The sequence below is a fragment of the Myotis yumanensis genome, unplaced genomic scaffold, assembly GCF_028538775.1.
Source record: "Myotis yumanensis isolate MYYU_CA2020_CCGP unplaced genomic scaffold, mMyoYum1.0.hap1 SCAF_1, whole genome shotgun sequence".
NCBI classification, from domain to species: Eukaryota; Metazoa; Chordata; class Mammalia; order Chiroptera; family Vespertilionidae; genus Myotis; species Myotis yumanensis.
Genome location: NW_027223752.1, coordinates 91,044,574 through 91,061,308, shown reverse-complemented (window position 1 = coordinate 91,061,308; position 16,735 = coordinate 91,044,574). Strand labels below are relative to the sequence as shown.

Genomic DNA, 16,735 nt, shown 5'->3' with positions numbered 1-16,735 from the left:
GTTTCCAGATCTTAGCTATGGTGAATTGTGCTGCTATGAACATAGGGGTGCATATATCCTTTCTAATTGGTGTTTCTGGTTCCTTGGGATATATTCCTAGAAGTGGGATCACAGGATCAAATGGGAGTTCCATTTCCAATTTTTTGAGGAAACTCCATACTGTCTTCCATAGTGGCTGCACCAGTCTGCATTCCCACCAGCAGTGCAGGAGGGTTCCCCTTAAGAGAATTCTTTTCATTCACTCACTCATTCGACGTATTTATTGAGCACCTACTACATATCAAGCCCAAGGTTTGGAACTAGGGATACACTGGCAAAGGAAAAAATACACAGTATCTTCCATCATGAAATATAAAGTCTATGGGAAAGACAGACACTAATCAAACAATCAAAAGACAAATGTAAACTTGCAACCAAAACAAGTACTACAAAGAAAAATATAGAATTTGGCCTAGTCACAGGGTCTTTGATACAAAGAAAAACTTCATTCTTCAAAGAAACACTTTACAAACTTGGTAATTTTATATAGTAGTAGAGGCCCAGTGCACAAAATTCGTGCTCTAGGTGGGTATGGTCCATCAGTCTGGCCTGCGACCTCTCGCTTTCCAGGAGCCCTCAGGGGATGTCTAACTGCTGGCTTAGGCCCGCTCCCCGACCAGCAGTCCGGACATCCTTAGCACTGCCAGGGAGGTGGGAGAGGCTCCCACCATTGCCGCTGTGCTCGCCAGCCGTGAGCCTGGCTCAGGGCTTCTGGCTGAGCAGCACTCCCCATGTGGGACTGCACTGACCACTAGGGGGCAGCTCCTGCATTGAGTGTCTGCCCTTTGCCAGTCAGTACGTGTCATAGTGAGCAGTAGTTCCACCGTTCCCAGCTGGCATGACTTAGTGGTTGAGCATCAACCTACGAACCAGTTCAATTCCCAGTCAGGGCACATGCCCAGATTGTGGGCTGGATCCTGAGTGTGGGATATGTAGGAGGCAGCCAATCAATGATTCTCATCATTGATGTTTCTATCTCTCACTCCCTTTTCCTTCCTCTCTGAAATAAAAAATATATATATTTTTAAACAATCAGGGAAGATATTGAAAACATTGGGAAATGCCATCATTTATCTAAAGAGAAAAAAAAATCTTTAAATGGGTATTAATACCTGAGGTAACTCCTTCCTCAAAAATGTCACTCATACTAAAAAAGCTAGGTTAAAATTTCAGAAACAATTCAGCTTTTTAAACCAATACTCAAAGATCTGGAATAGTATTGAATTTCAAAACAATTTTTAAACACAGAAATGTTTATAATATCTAGTCTTCAAAAAAGTAGCTAAAGGATATTAACATGAAGACAGCATTTTGCAATCAAAGTCATTCCCATAACAAGCTTTGTTAGGTTTTATCTTTACACACATTTGCAATTACTTGAACTTACACCGATGTGAACTAATTCAGGTCTTAAAGACTCCCTCTGTATATATGCCTAACATTTTTTACAAAAACTATTATTACTGGGAAAAAAAAACTTTAATTTGAATCTCCTAACAGCAAAGAGCTAAACTTGTCAAAATTTAATAAAAGATATTATGTAAATACTAGTAGCCCAGTGCACGAAATTCGTGCACATTAGAAGGGAATTAATTGCACTAACCAGTTTGGCTCAGTGGATACAGCATCGGCCTGCGGACTGAAGGGTCCCAGGTTCGATTCTGGTCAAGGGCATATACCTTGGTTGCAGCCACATCCCCAGTGGGGAGTGTGCAGGAGGCAGCTGATCGATGTTTCTCTCTCTTCAATGTTTTTAACTCTCTATCCCTCTCCCTTCCTCTCTGTAAAAAAATCAATAAAATATATTTTTTTAAAACAGGGAATTAATTAGTGGAGATATTTTAATATTGCTATTTGCCCTTTCTCTATAATAGAAGTGTGAGAGATGAAAGGAAATTAGTAAAATATATATGAAAATAATATATAAATTTATTAATAAATAAACAGTAACAAAAGGATATAACAACAGAGGCATGATATAAAAGACAAAAACATGATATGAAAACAACAAAAACATGATATAAAAACAACAGTGATGCAAACAATGACTGATAAAGTGATTAAACTTATTCTAATATCTCCCTGTACACCACATTAAGAGTGAAAACACTTTCAGAGTGCTTGACTAATTTCCCTTGTGATGAAGTATTTAGAACTTTAACTGTAATGTCACAAGCTCTTCAAACTCGAGAGAAAGTAACATATAACTGACCATGTGTGAAAACGGGTTCAGGTAGAAATATGCCTACTCTGTCTAGAGTTTGTCCTTGTAATTTATTAATAGTCATCACAAATGCTGGCATCATGGGTCGAATCAATTTAAATGGGAGGCCAGTATCAGATGGGGACAAATTAATTCTTGGAATCAGAACAACCTCTCCCTCTTCAGATCCTGTTAATAATTCAGCTTCGATAATGTTAGGTCGTAATCTTTTGATAATAAATCTGGTACCATTACAAAGACCCCATTTACTATTGAGATTTCTCAATAGCATGATGATTGCACCCACTTTCAACTTTAATTTATGACACGGCATTCCCAAAGGAGTAATACTATTAAGAAATTCAATGGGAAAATTTTCATTTTCAGCATCATCTGTGGAATCAATGGAATCATCACTCAAATATGTGTGAAAATCTCTGTTGAGTATATTCAAATTTTCTTCATTTAATTTTTAAACATGCTCATTTTTTGGACAAAGAATTGCACGTTTAGATATATTTTTAATATTATCTATAGCAGTGGTTCTCAATCTTGGCTGCACCTTAGAATTACCTGGGAATCTTTTTAAAATCCTGATTTCTGGGCCTCATCCTCGGGAAATTCTGTTTCTTTGTTATGGGGTGGGGCCACAACATTAGTAACAAAGAAACAGAATTTCCAGAGGATGAGTCCCAGAAATCAGGATTTTAAAAAGATTCCTAGGTGATTCTAATGTGCAGCCAAGGTTGAGAACCACTGATCTATAGATATAGTATTTCCAAAGGTAGCTTCAATAATAGATCCATTACAAATCATTTCACTTCCATACTGTGCTCCAAGGGGGGGGTTCCTGCCTGAAACTTCGCTCTGAGGGCCGGTTCCTGCCTGAAACCTCGCCCTCCAGGAAACAGCTGGGGGAGAGTGCAGCCGTTACCAAGACGACCCCTGCAGGACTGACTTCCTTACAGATGGTTGTGCTTCTGGCCGTGATGTTACACCAAGGGTTTTTATATAAGTAGATTAAAGAGATCATTTACTCCTTTTGATAACATAAAATATATGCTTAAAAGTTAAAAAAAAAATAACTTCAGCAGTCTCAACTCCATGTACATATAGCATCTTGTCTTTCTGGAATGTCAACTTATGGGGGACTTTATTATCCAAAAAATGATTACTTATAGCTACCTGTATTTAATATTTAACTAATTAAGATAGTGTGTTTTGCCCTAGGCAGTTTTGCTCAGTGGATAGGGCATCAGCCCGAAGAATGAAGGGTCCCAGGTTCAATTCCGGTCAAGGGCAGGCACTTCGGTTGCAGGCTTAGTCAGGGCCCATGGGGGAGGCAACCAATTGATGAGTCTCTCTCACATTAATGTTTCTCTCTCTCTCTCCCCCTCCCTTCTATTCTATCTAAAAGCCAAAGGAAAAATATCCTGGGGAGAGGATTAACAACAAACAATTTTAAAAAAATTTTAAAATAGTGTTTTTAAATGGTTTTTATAAGTTTTGATGTTCATCTTACAAATTTTGTTACTTTATATATAATTTATAATTTTAGTATAAAAATTACTTCCTTTTATTCCTGTTCAATTAACTCACTAATGATTAAATTCTCCTAAACAATTATCTCCAAAATTATAAAGCTAATTAAATTAAGTTGCCTTAAACATTTAAAACTACATGTATAAGTCAAATAAGTCTGATTCTCTCAAACTTTCCAAATGCCTCAGAGGGTAGCCTTACAAACTATCAAAACCATTCTAAATACCTAAACAACTCTTATAAATGTAATAATCTGAACTAATTAATGGATTAAATCCAATTATCTTGAATGCTTTAACACTGCTGAGAAACTTAATCAAATTACTTTACATCTTTCAAATTAAAATCCTCCCAGGTGTAGTATACCAGGGACCTGGGGAAAACCTTGGTTTCTGAGGTCTTTGTGAAATAAAACTGTCAGATCAGCCTGAATGGATGGCTTCCCAACTCTTATGTGAAAGAGAAACAAGCTATCTTGTTTAAGTCACAATTGTGTTGGGTTTTCTTTCACTCATAACCAAACATACTAGTAATCTGAGTTACTGTATAATATATGTTCAAAATTTATTAAATATTTCAAATTAAAATCCAAAGCAAACATGTAAAATCCTCTTATATGTCTGATTTACTTAAATGTTTCAAACACCTTTAAAAACAAATACATATGCCCAGCTGGGTTGGTTCAGAGGTTAAGTGTCTACCTATGAACCAGGAGGTTACAGTTCAATTCCCACTCAGGGCCCATGCCTGGGTTGTGGACTCAATCCTCAGTGTGGGGCATGCAGGAGGCAGCCAACCAATGATTCTCTCTCATCATTGATGTTTCTATCTCTCTCTCTCCCTATCCCTTTCCCTCTGAAATCAATAAAAATGTATTTTCAAAGAATGCAAACATCTAGTATCACATTAATTATAAAACATTTTTCTAGCCCTAACCGGTTTGGCTCAGTGGATAGAGCGTCAGCCTGCAGACTCAAGGGTCCCAGGTTCGATTCCGGTCAAGGGCATGTACCTTGGTTGCGGGCACATCCCCAGTAGGGAGTGTGCTGGAGGCAGCTGATCAATGTTTCTCTCTCATCGATGTTTTTAACTATCCCTCTCCCTTCCTCTCTGTAAAAAATCAATAAAATATATTTTTTAAAAGAAAACATTTTTTTAAATTTAATACCAAAAAAAAGTGTATACTAATAGATTTGATTTGTTTCTTAACTAAAGATAGCATGTTACTAAGACAGGACAACAGAGCCTAGGGGCTTCTTACAGGAGAGTTCTACTTGCTAGCATGCTACGTTTTTGTTTCGTTGTTTGTTTGTAATACTACGACTTTTCAAGCAACCCAATATACCATACATTCTCTCAATTTTTAAAGCAACCTCTTAACACAACATTTAATTGCTTGCTTTAACATGGCAATGTTAAATGTGATATTCTGTACATTACAGAAGATGCAACTAATCTCTACTGAGTGATTGGATTCTGCTTTCTTATGTTCTATCTGGCTCAATGCCACAATGCTACATTCATTTTATTGCCAGGGAGATACAACAGACAAATTAGTTTGTAGTTTATTGCTGCTGCTTTTACAAAATGATAACCAAGAATTAGATATGACATAAATCATAGCTATAAATAGAACCATACATGTCCACCAATATTTATTATTTACTTACTTGACTCCCCTGGCTGGCTACTTATACTATTTTATTTACCAAACAGGTTAAAGGTAATCTTTTCAAAGAGTGAACATATATCTTAATGAGGCCAAGACACGACCCACATTTTTAATGGGTAGCAATAAACTAGAGAGCAAAAAGGGAACATACATGTCACAATAGTCAAATGTCAAAACTGAGAGATTTTGAAAATAAGTATGTCTAAATTAAGTTACAATGTATAAATTCAAGTATCTCACAGTGATTTCAGTTTGTCTATTCCTTGGAACTTAGGCTAAAGGGAAAAAAATCACAGACAAGCAATAGGAAAATAAGAGATTAAGGGAATGTGATGAACCTAGTTGTTGTTTCCTAACTTCCATAACCATGGGAGTAGGGTAAGCATAAACGTAAAGAAATAATGAAATATAAAGAACTGATTCTATCGCTTTTCCTCATTAACTGTACTGCTCATCCATTTTGTATTGGGTGATTAAAAGTACATTCACTACATCACATCAGAATATGCCTAGAAATAATGTTCAACTCTGAGCAACCTTATTTATTTGGAATACTGGCAAAGTGTCGACATAAGAACATCCAAACCTGCAGAAAACTTTTATAAGAACTTATTAGAGTTTATTTGAGCCAAACATAGGGTATATCTAGAATCAAGATCTCAGCAGAATGAGAAAAATGCTCCCCAGAATAACAGTTTGCAGTTTCTTTTCTGCATTTGGAATTAAGGAGGGAAGATTACATGAAGGTGGGAGAAAGCAGGGTGGGGAGTGTATTACAGAATTATGTGCTCCCTTGAGGGTGTGAAAAGAGGCATTTCAAAGGCATGTTTTCCTAGAACAGGGGTGGGGAACCTTTTTTTCTGCCAAGGGGCCATTTGGATACTTATAACATCATTCACAGGCCATACAAAATTATCAACTTAAAAACTAGCCTGCTATAGTTGGTCAAACATTTAATTAACTCACTCCTAATGCCTGGCAGGGCCAGACCAGATGATTTCACAGGCCTTATATGGCCTGTGGGTCAGACATTCCTCACTCCTAACTTCAAGGAATGTGGATTCTTTTTTTCTAAGTTTTTAAATTTTATTAATTTCAGAGGAAGTGAGAAGGAGAGAGGGATAAAAACATCAATGATGAGAGAGAATCATTGATCGGCTGCCTCCTGCACACCCCCTACTGGGATTGAGCCTTCAACCCAGGCATGTACCCTGACTGGGAATCTAACCATGACTTCCTCCTGGTTCATAAATAGATGCTCAACCACTGAGCCACACTAGCCCAGCAGAATGTGAATTCTTCAAAGCCCAACTTCTAAATTATTTTTTGAATCTTAGATAAACCTGCCACCATTATACTAATTGGCATCATTTTGACATTTCTACATTTTATCATGCCAATTTATTCTTTTGTACTCTCTTTTGCTTGGAACTCCCCTTCCCCTGAACTCCCTCATTATACCTATCTTGACTATAAACAGAACGTAAAGTCCCTTAACTCCTCCGATTTTTCAGTCCACCAGCTTCCTGTCTTCATCTGTCCACCTAGACCAGGGGCGGGGAACATCCAGCCCGAGGGCTATATCAGGCCCATGAAATCATCTGGTCTGGCCCTGCCAGGGCATTAGGGGCGAGTTAATTAAATGTTTGACCAACTATAGCAGGCTAGTTTTTAAGTTGATAATTTTGTATGGCCTGTGAATGATGTTATAAGTATCCAAATGGCCCCTTGGCAGAAAAAAAGGTTCCCCACCCCTGCTCTAGGAAAACATGCCTTTGAAATGCCTCTTTTCACACCCTCAAGGGAGCACATAATTCTGTAATACACTCCCCACCCTGCTTTCTCCCACCTTCATGTAATCTTCCCTCCTTAATTCCAAATGCAGAAAAGAAACTGCAAACTGTTATTCTGGGAAGCATTTTTCTCATTCTGCTGAGATCTTGATTCCAGATATACCCTATGTTTGGCTCAAATAAACTCTAATAAATTCTTATAAGTTTTCTGTCACCATATGCTGATGAGTTCTCATCCAAAGACTCCACAGGCCACTTCTCCAGTTCTCTTGGAGTTCTCTCTCTGTGTTGCTCCCGCTTGGCTGATATTCTGTCTCATCAGTTCTTACTGCCTTGGCTCCTCCGAACTCTGATTCTGCTTTCTCAACTCAGTCAGGTTCCCGGGCTTTGTTCAGAACCCTCCTCCCTGTGCTGCAGCCTGGAAATTGCCTCCAGGGCAGTGAACCAGGGCTGCCATAGGGCTCATCTCCTCGTGTCCCCATCTTTCAGGGATCACGGTCCTGCTGTTGTCCCATGTCTAAAAATGTGGCTTTAAATGTTTTATCCAGTTTTCTGGTTTTTAAAAGTGTGTGTGTGTTACAGAGGGAGGAGGGAGTAAATCCCGTTCCTGTTACTCCTTTATGCCTGGAAGCAAAGTTATATTAATAACTTTTACAATTTCTTTTTTTTCCCTACATACTCTCTAGGACACTAAAAAGTCAGATGAGTCCACCATATTTATAATCACCTTTGTTTTCACAGGTATTAGAAGCCATAGCTACTTGTATTAGTCTGAGTTCTCAGAGAAACAGAACCAATAGGACAGATAGGTAGGTAGGTTGGTAGATAGGTAGGTAGATAGATACACAGACAGACAGATAATAAGGAATTGGTTTACATGTAGAGTTCTGGAAGACTGCACACAGCTGGGAATAGTTTTTATGTTCCCAGCAGCCTGAGAGGAAAGATCTCATAATACATGGGAGAGTCCTCAGAAACGTAATGTCTAGTACTCGGGTAAATTAGCACTTGGCTAAAGGCTGCTCAGGACCACCCAAAATTTAAAAGTAAGCCTCAGGAGAATAAAACTGACTCCAAGTAACTTTTTTTTTCCCCAATACAAAAGTTTATTTAACAAAAGTTCAATGTGAAAATGGATTGGACACTATTTTTATATTGTAGTAAAACAGGTGCTATGGAGAGGGGACAGTGGAAGCAGTTGATTTCTCTGGTAACTACAGCCATTCTTCATACTCGTTCCAAGGCTTCTAACATGATGATACTATTTCCTCGTATTACCACCATTCCAATATTGTTCTGTTGCCCACCAGCTGCCATCTCCACACATTCATCTATCACAAGATTCATAAAGGGATCAAATCCCCATAATATTCCTTGGACATGTCTGCCACCATTTAATTTCAATGATAACTTCTTGTCCATACATTTTTTTTAACTCGGGAGGGTGAGCTTTGCTCATGGTGGCCAAGTGAGCTCAAAGATACTTCCCCTGACTACAAGTAACTTAATTGCATCTGACAGGATGCAACTGGCAAACTTTTCTGTAAAGGAACCGATAGTAAATATCTTAGATTTTTTTATACATGGATGGACCTCTTGAACTGGGCAGTGTATGTCAAGACATTCATGACAATGTGGCTGAACAAAATCATATTCAATTAAAGAAGAAACAAATACTTGGGAGACCTTGCTGACTATCTTCCTAAAACTATTCCCATTTATTATATAAATAAATTAAGTCTTGGAGAGTTTAAATCAACTTGCTCAAAGTAAACAAAGGCAATAACATAGGTTACAGTCAGGATTTGGGGGCAAGTCTCTCAGGCTCTAAATCCCATGGTAACCACTCTAGCTTCCTGTGCTCCTTGTAATGCCTTTTGCTCTTCCATTCTAACATAAATTCATTACAGCATGCTATTAATTAATGTGTTCTCTGTTGCTACTGACTGCTTATAATAATGGGGGGGAAATTTATTGAGGACATTTAATTTTATCTCACTTATTTTTCATACTGCCTTCAAAGTTCTGGAACTTGACCACAAGAACACAGCAGTCAATGGTGCCATCAGAATTTGGGGTTGAGTCAGTCTGAGTCCAAAGCCCAAGATCTTTCCACCTCATCACACTGTCTTAATAGCAGAACAAATCACAGGACTCAGAGTGGTCCACAGAAAAGAAGTGCAGGTAAACTATGTTCTCAACCACAGAAAGGGAAGAGAGACTGTAAGAGAGAAACTGGGAATAGTTACTTGTTTGAGAAGGGAAATGCTTAACTGAGGAGTATATGTTCTTTGCACTGTGGCACACAGCATTTCCCCATTTCTATCAAGGTCCATTGAGTTTCTATCAAATTCATGGAGCTATTCTCTAATTCCCCAGCTCTCAATCATGCCCTCTCTTGCTCCTAATTAGATATCACTTAAACCAATTAGGTGATAGCATAAAATGCATCATACTGCTATTTCTAAGTGTGTTAATCAGAATCCAAGAAGCTTGAGGACAACTTTTGTATTTTATAGTCTATGTTCATATTCAAGTATTATACTTTGGAAAAATTATTTAGAAGTTTTCCAAAAACAGATTTTCAACTCCAAACACCTTAATGTCAAGTACAGTAAAGAAAATAAAGAGAAAAATATCTACTTTGAATCTTGACAAGCCTTGTTTACAAGGTGCCACAGCTAAAATAATATTTCCAGACTTTAGATACAAACTATCTATATATATATAAAAGCTTAAGCGACCATCGCAACCGAACAGACAACCGAACAGGCTGCATAGGGTGACCAGGATGGCAGGGGGGTCAGTGAGGGGCAACCAAACAACCGAGCAGCAGGCTGCGTGGGGCAACCAGGCCAGCAGGAGGGGGTCAGTGAGGGGTGACCAGGCCAGCAGGGGGGGGCAGTTTGGGGCGACCAGGCCGGCATGGGGGCAGTTGGGGGTGACCAGGCCAGCAGGGGTGACAGTTAGAGGCGATCAGGCAGGCAGGCAGGCAAGCAGTTAGGAGCCAGTGGTCCAAGGGTCCTGGATTGGAGAGGGTGCAAGCTGGGCTGAGGGGACCCACCCGTGCACAAATTTCATGCACCAGGCCTCTAGTTTATTTGTAAAGCACTCACTTCCACATCACTTTAAAAAAGGAAGGAAAAAGTGAAGTCAATAATTTCCTGAAATTCATAATAAGCATTATTAAACTAGAAACCAAAACTTCTGACTTCTGGTTAAAGAACTTTCCATTAAACCAGCAGTTATCCAAGTCCAATCTCTAGTCCTCCGGAGGTCCCCAAGAACCTTTCCAATGATCCAAGAGGGTAACACTATTTTATTAAAAAATACTAAGATATTAATTGGCTTTTCACTGGGTTGACTTTTATACTTATGCAAGCCCAAAAGCAATGGTAAGCAAAACTGCTGGCACCTGAGCACAAATGAAGGCAGTGGCAACAAACTGTACTAGTTAGTGGTCATCATATTCTTACCCACCATGCACTACAGTAGAAACAAATACCAGTTTCACTGAAGAATGTCCTGGATGAAGTAGTAAAATTTATTTAATTTATTAAGTCTTGACCCTTGAGTATATGTCTTTTTTACATTGTGTGACAAAAAGGGGACATGCATACTGACTGCACCCTACTGCACACTGAGTTATAATGGCCATTTCAAGGGGAAGCACTTGCGTGATTGAGTTGTGAGTTTAACTAGATGGAGCTGGCAGTCACCCAGTCTGCCCAGAAAGTTCAGGAGACTAAGTGAATATTATCCCCTGTACCTGCCATCCCAGTCTGAATCAGGGTGGAAGAGCAGTCTCGGAACTGTTTGTCTCAATCAGCCATGTAACTTTAATAGTAAAAGACAAGTTAATGATTACATTGCAGCAGAAAACCTTCAGAATCTGGAAAGGAGGATGTTTTGTGAATCCTTTGGGTTTTTTGTGTGTATCAGTTTTTAATTTAATATTTTTAAATTAATACTTGTTAATGGAAACAACCAGACAAAAAATCTGTCACAGAATTCTGAGACCCATTAAAATAAAGTTTAATGAGAGAAAAAAATCTTCCTTGATCTGATAGCCAAGAACCAAGTATTTCTTAAGTCTACTAACTACATAAAAGATACTTAATGTTTGCTAAGTAAATGGAAATAATATCTCCTTCAACATTTCACTTTTGATACAACTACTAATTTTAAAACAAGATTTAAAAAGGCATCATTTAGCCCTAGCCAGTTTGGCTCTGTGGATAGAGCATCCACCTGTGGACTGAAAGGTCCTGGGTTTAATTCCAGTCAAGGGCACATGCCTGGGTTTGGGGCTCTACCCCTAGTAAGATATCCCTAGTAGGTGTTGTGCAGGAGGCAGCCAATCAATAATCCTCTCTCATCATTGATGTTTCTATCTCTCTCTCCCTCTCCCTTCCTCTCTGAAATCAAGAAAAAAAAATTTTTAAATGCATCATTTAACAGCAACCTTTTTTTTTTTGTTAAACCTGTATTAGCTAGTTAAGTTGCAAGCAGAGAAATTTTTTTAAAGATGCTTTACTTGAATGTGTGTGTGTGTGTGTGTGTGTCCTTTATCAGCCACAGAATCTGTGATAAACATTTATTTTTTACGAGCCCCAAATGTTCTTCCAATGACCATGGTGCCTATGAATATATCCAAACTAAATTCAGGTCCTCCTGATAACTAAGACATATCTCAATTTTTAGTTACTATTCTTGCCCAAATCTAACAATAAGAACATTCTTGCTTATTGTCAGGCTTCTGGGTCAAGTGTTCAATATACAGTATCAAATTATGCAGTTACTTGTTTGAAATAAAGTGGCTTACAAATGAATCCGTCTTTATCTTATACTAGAGGCCCGGTGCACAAATTCGTGTGTGGGTACGGGTCCCTAGGCCTGGCATATGGTCAGGGCCATCTTCCCCGGCTGCCCGATGCCGGGCCTCGCCACCCACCACCACCCACCCCCAGTTCCCCGTTCGCCAGGAGGCAATCGGAGCCTGCCGGCTAGGGGGAGGAACCAAGAGGTCGGCCATTCCGCCCATTCCCTGGCCCTGCCCCACACCCTAGTTCCCCATTTGCCATTGGGCGATTTGGAGCCTGCCGGGCAGGGGAAAAGGACCAAGAGGTGGTCAGTGAGCCTCATAGTGACTGGTCATCTGAGGCTTGCCTGGACTTTGGACCGGCCCTGGGTGGCTGGGGGGGCTGAGGCGACTGGGGGACTCCAGAGGCAGGCACACGGAGCACCTGCTGCCCTGGTGGGGCTGAGGGAACTGGGCGCCGCCATCTTGTGGCTGTGGGTGCCTTGATCTTTAGGGTGGGGCAGGCAATTAGCATATTCCTTCCTTATTGGCTATGGGTGCTGCCATCTTAGAGGGCAGAGCAGTCAATTAGTATATTCCCTCCTTATTGGCTGTGGGTGCCACCATCTTTGCAACAGTGTGAAGGTCAATTAGCATATTACCCTTTTATTATATAGGATTATTATATAGGATAACTATCAGTTAAAACTTAGACCTTATATTAGAGTCCCATTCTTAAAACTGACCAGCATTACATGACCCCCATAAACCTCAATCATAAGGAAGCCAAATTTTTAGATCTAGACTTTGATGCTCAGCTTTCCATGTCCATGTATCAGAAGCCTCACTCATCTCTTATTTCAGCCACCACTGTGACAACCAGCTCCATATGGGCTCTGCCCAAGGTCACAGAGGAGCTACCTGGCCATACCTCACTTCAGGCCTATATGCTGTGTGCTTCTCGCCTCCCACCCCAAAACTTTCATATTGACGCCAAAGTAGGGACACCACCAGACTCCATGGGACTCTGCCAGGAATCACTCGTACAGAACTTGGAGTTAATACTTCCTGAGGTGAGCCTTTGTCCAGTGGATAAAGCCTTCCCCTTTTCTCCCAGATAGGCTGTCCTGAGATTGAGTTTATCTAGTCTCATGCAGTCAAGCAATCTGTCACATTTAGCAGACAGCTTGACAACACATTTTCATATTGGCTCTCCTTCCATTTCTCCTTCCTCAGTCCAGTTCTGCACTCCCTAATACACTAATTAGTAGAGCGAAGAGCACTGCTTTCTCAGAAACCCAGCTGAAGACATTCTACCACTTCAAAAAAGTATGTGGCCTGTATATTGCAAGGGAAATCCTAAAGCCCATTAAAATGCAAGCTGCTGTTTCTGCTTTCTTTTCCTTAATTGAAAGACCTCAGAGACAGCAGACTAAAATCAAAACCCTACTGCCACTGCTTCCTCACAAACTACTTCTCCGAACCCATTACAAATACCAATTTCCAGAATAAATGGTCTCAAATAAGATCTTCCTATTAGTATCCATGTACTATTTTAGGTTGGCAATGAGAATGGTCTAAGGAAAGAATGATGCGTATGCTGAGCTACTAATTCTTCTATTTGTCCAGGTTGTTGATAGTCCCAGAGCTGTATTTTCCACCATGGCTCAGATTCAGACCCTACAAGACTCTACCTGTTATAAGGAAGCAGAGCAATGCTCAACATTTCAAAGCTAAAATATGAGGCGAGACTAGCACAGTCCCATCATATTGAAACGTAAGCAATCATTTCACTTTATGTAACACTAGAGGCCTGGTTCACGAATTCATGCATGGGTGGGGTACCTCGGGGTGGGCTGTGGAGATCAGGTCCCAGCTCACGCCCCCAGGCTAGCAGCCCCAGCTCGCGCCCCAGGCTCACAGCCCCACAGCCACCCTGCCTCAGCCTGGTGCCACCCCCTCATCTGCTCTACCATCCCATCTGTGGGGTGATCAATCAGGGCCTGGGCCCCTGCCAGGCTCCCTCAGCACCTGGGAGCTGGGCGGCGGCCCCTCCCCCCGCCACCACTGGTAGCTGTCTGCAAGGCGATCAGCAGGGCAATCGGGGGTGCGCCCACACCCACCTTGGCCTGGTGCTGCCCGTTCACCTGCTCTACCATCCTGCCACGGTCCTGCTCCCGTCGGGGCCCATCGGGGCTGGCCGTGCCTCCACTGCCGCCCACTGCCAGCGCCACGTCACTGACGCCCACCATGTTCCACGCCACCCCCTGGTGGTCAGCACACATCATACTGAGTGGTTGAACTCCCAATCTCCCGATCGAACAACCGCACAAGGAGACAATCTGCATATTAGGCTTTTATTATATAGGATAATTCTCTAAAGTCAAATAACTAGCTATATAAAAGTTTTCTTTTTTTCCTACAAAATGGAAAAAAGTAAAAAATGAAAAAAGAAGTATAAGACAGCCACTCAAATACATCACAATAATTAACTGCTGAGATGTCTTAAAACTTTATTATTCATAAAAATATGTATATTATGTTTGCAAATTAAGTTACTCATATATCCAAAGCAGAAAATAAAGTAAGCAGCTAATGTAAAAGAAACTGAGCAGGAAGCTTATTCACTTATTCCACTAGGTTTACTGCCTATCCACTACATACCAAGCATTAGCGAAACAAATCAAGTAAGATAGCCTCTGCTCTGTGGATACTGTACTGTTTAATAGGAGAGATAGAAAAAAATTCAACCGATAACTCAAAAACTCTATCCTTATAATTGCAATAAGAAGTCAGAAGAGGTGTCGTAGAAGAAGAAACATTAAAACTAAGACCTGATGAGTATAAATTATTTGTGGGGAAGGGGTGGAAGACAGTAGAGGTGGAAGACATTTCAAACAGAGAGAATAAAATATGTGAGGATCCTGAGACAGCACAAAGCTTGGCATTTTTTGAGAAATGGAGTCTACTGTAACTGGTGTTCACTGAGCAACAAGGCAAACTTGTTGGAATTCAGGTAGTTAGAATTAGATAAAGGAGAAGACCAGGTCAATCATACAGAGCTTTATAACATTGATAATGTTACTGGTAAATGATAATACTGGTAGGAATAACATTATGAATTTTAAATAACAAGTTATATCACTTATCATGATATGAAAATATAATTTTAGGATATAACTCGTAACAATTTGTAGGTTAGTAAAGTTTCCAAACTGAAAATTAGAGAAGGCTTATAGCTAAGCTTACTATGTCTCCCAATGAAACACCACTATTCTATTTTTTCTCAGTTTGGTAATGATTGCTCTTTTAAAGAACAGTTGATTCACTGGGTCGATACTATAGATAATACTGAAGAAACCCTGTATTGTTATGTCCAGTACTAGTAAAATTGCTAGAGCAAATTTATCCAATCCTTTTTTTTTCCAAATATTTTTCATTGTGGTAAAATATACAAACATAAAATTTACCATCTTAATTATTTTTAAATGTATAACTCAGAGGTATTACATACGTTCAAAATGGTATCCAACTATCACCACCATCCACTTCTATAACTTTTTTCATTTTGTAAAGCTAAAACTTCACACCTAGTAAACATTAATTCCTCATTTCTCCCTCCTCCCAGTTCCCATCAAGCACCATTCTATTTTCTGTGTCTGTGAAGCTAACTACTCTAAGTACTTCATATAAGAGGAATTATACAGTATTTCTCTTGTTGTGACTAGCTTATTTCACTTAGCAAAATGTCCTCTTGGTTCATCCATGTTGCAGATATGTCAGAATTTCCTTTTCAAAGCTGAATAATATTACATTGCATGTATATGCCACATTTCCTTATCTATTCATCCATTCATGGACATTTAAGTAGCTTCCACATTACAGCTACAGTGAACAATGCTGCTATGAACATGGGTGTACAAAATCTATCCAATCTTGATGAAAATTATGTCATTTCAATCCATCACCTGTATGGACTCATACCAAATACACAAAACCTAGAGCAGAAGTCCAGAAGAAAGTGAAAAAGATGCCTTATTTCATTGGGGTTTTTTTCTGGGGGTCCAGGGGTTAGCGTATCTAATTTTCCTCTCTCTAGTTAGCCTCACCAATTCTAGATCAGCAAAACTCTCCATGCCTCATAATATACATACTAGTAGTGTCATTATTAATTGCATCTTGCCTTTTCCTATAGGGTTCCTAATTCATAGATGAATATTCCCCACTTCCATTTTCAAAACTCATTTGACACACTGCTTTCACCAAACTACTTTCCTTTTTAAATGGCTTACTTTCTGTTAACCTTTTTTTAAAAAAAAAGGCAGCATATGTTTTGTTAAAGTACCTAGTGAATTTATTAAAGTAACTATGAATCAACAATAATGAGGTATATTCTAAAAAGCAAAACTTTTGCAGGGCACATAAATAAAAACAGAGCATTACAAATATAATTACAAGCTAATCCTCCCACTACCTAACAAGAGTAAGTTCTTTTATTTTTCTCATCTGAGAGAAGATACTAAAAATGTGTTGATAATTTTGAAAAACACTGAAAATCATCAAAAGTTTAGGAAATAAGAAGGGGGAAAAAGTATGATTACTTGTTTTTTTAACCAGGGGCTAGACTATAAAAGAAAAATGTGAAGTACAAATAGCCTTAACAGATGGACCCATTACAAATGCGC

At 39.5% G+C, this 16,735-nt stretch overlaps 1 protein-coding gene and 1 pseudogene across 2 annotated transcripts in view; both read right to left on the bottom strand.

Annotated features, from left to right (window-relative positions):
- Window positions 1-16,735, bottom strand: part of NUBPL (NUBP iron-sulfur cluster assembly factor, mitochondrial) — a 240,215-nt gene that overhangs the window by 151,481 nt on the left and 71,999 nt on the right. The gene's annotated exons all lie outside the window — the stretch shown is intronic.
- Window positions 8,444-8,708, bottom strand: LOC139004239 (small nuclear ribonucleoprotein G pseudogene; annotated as a pseudogene).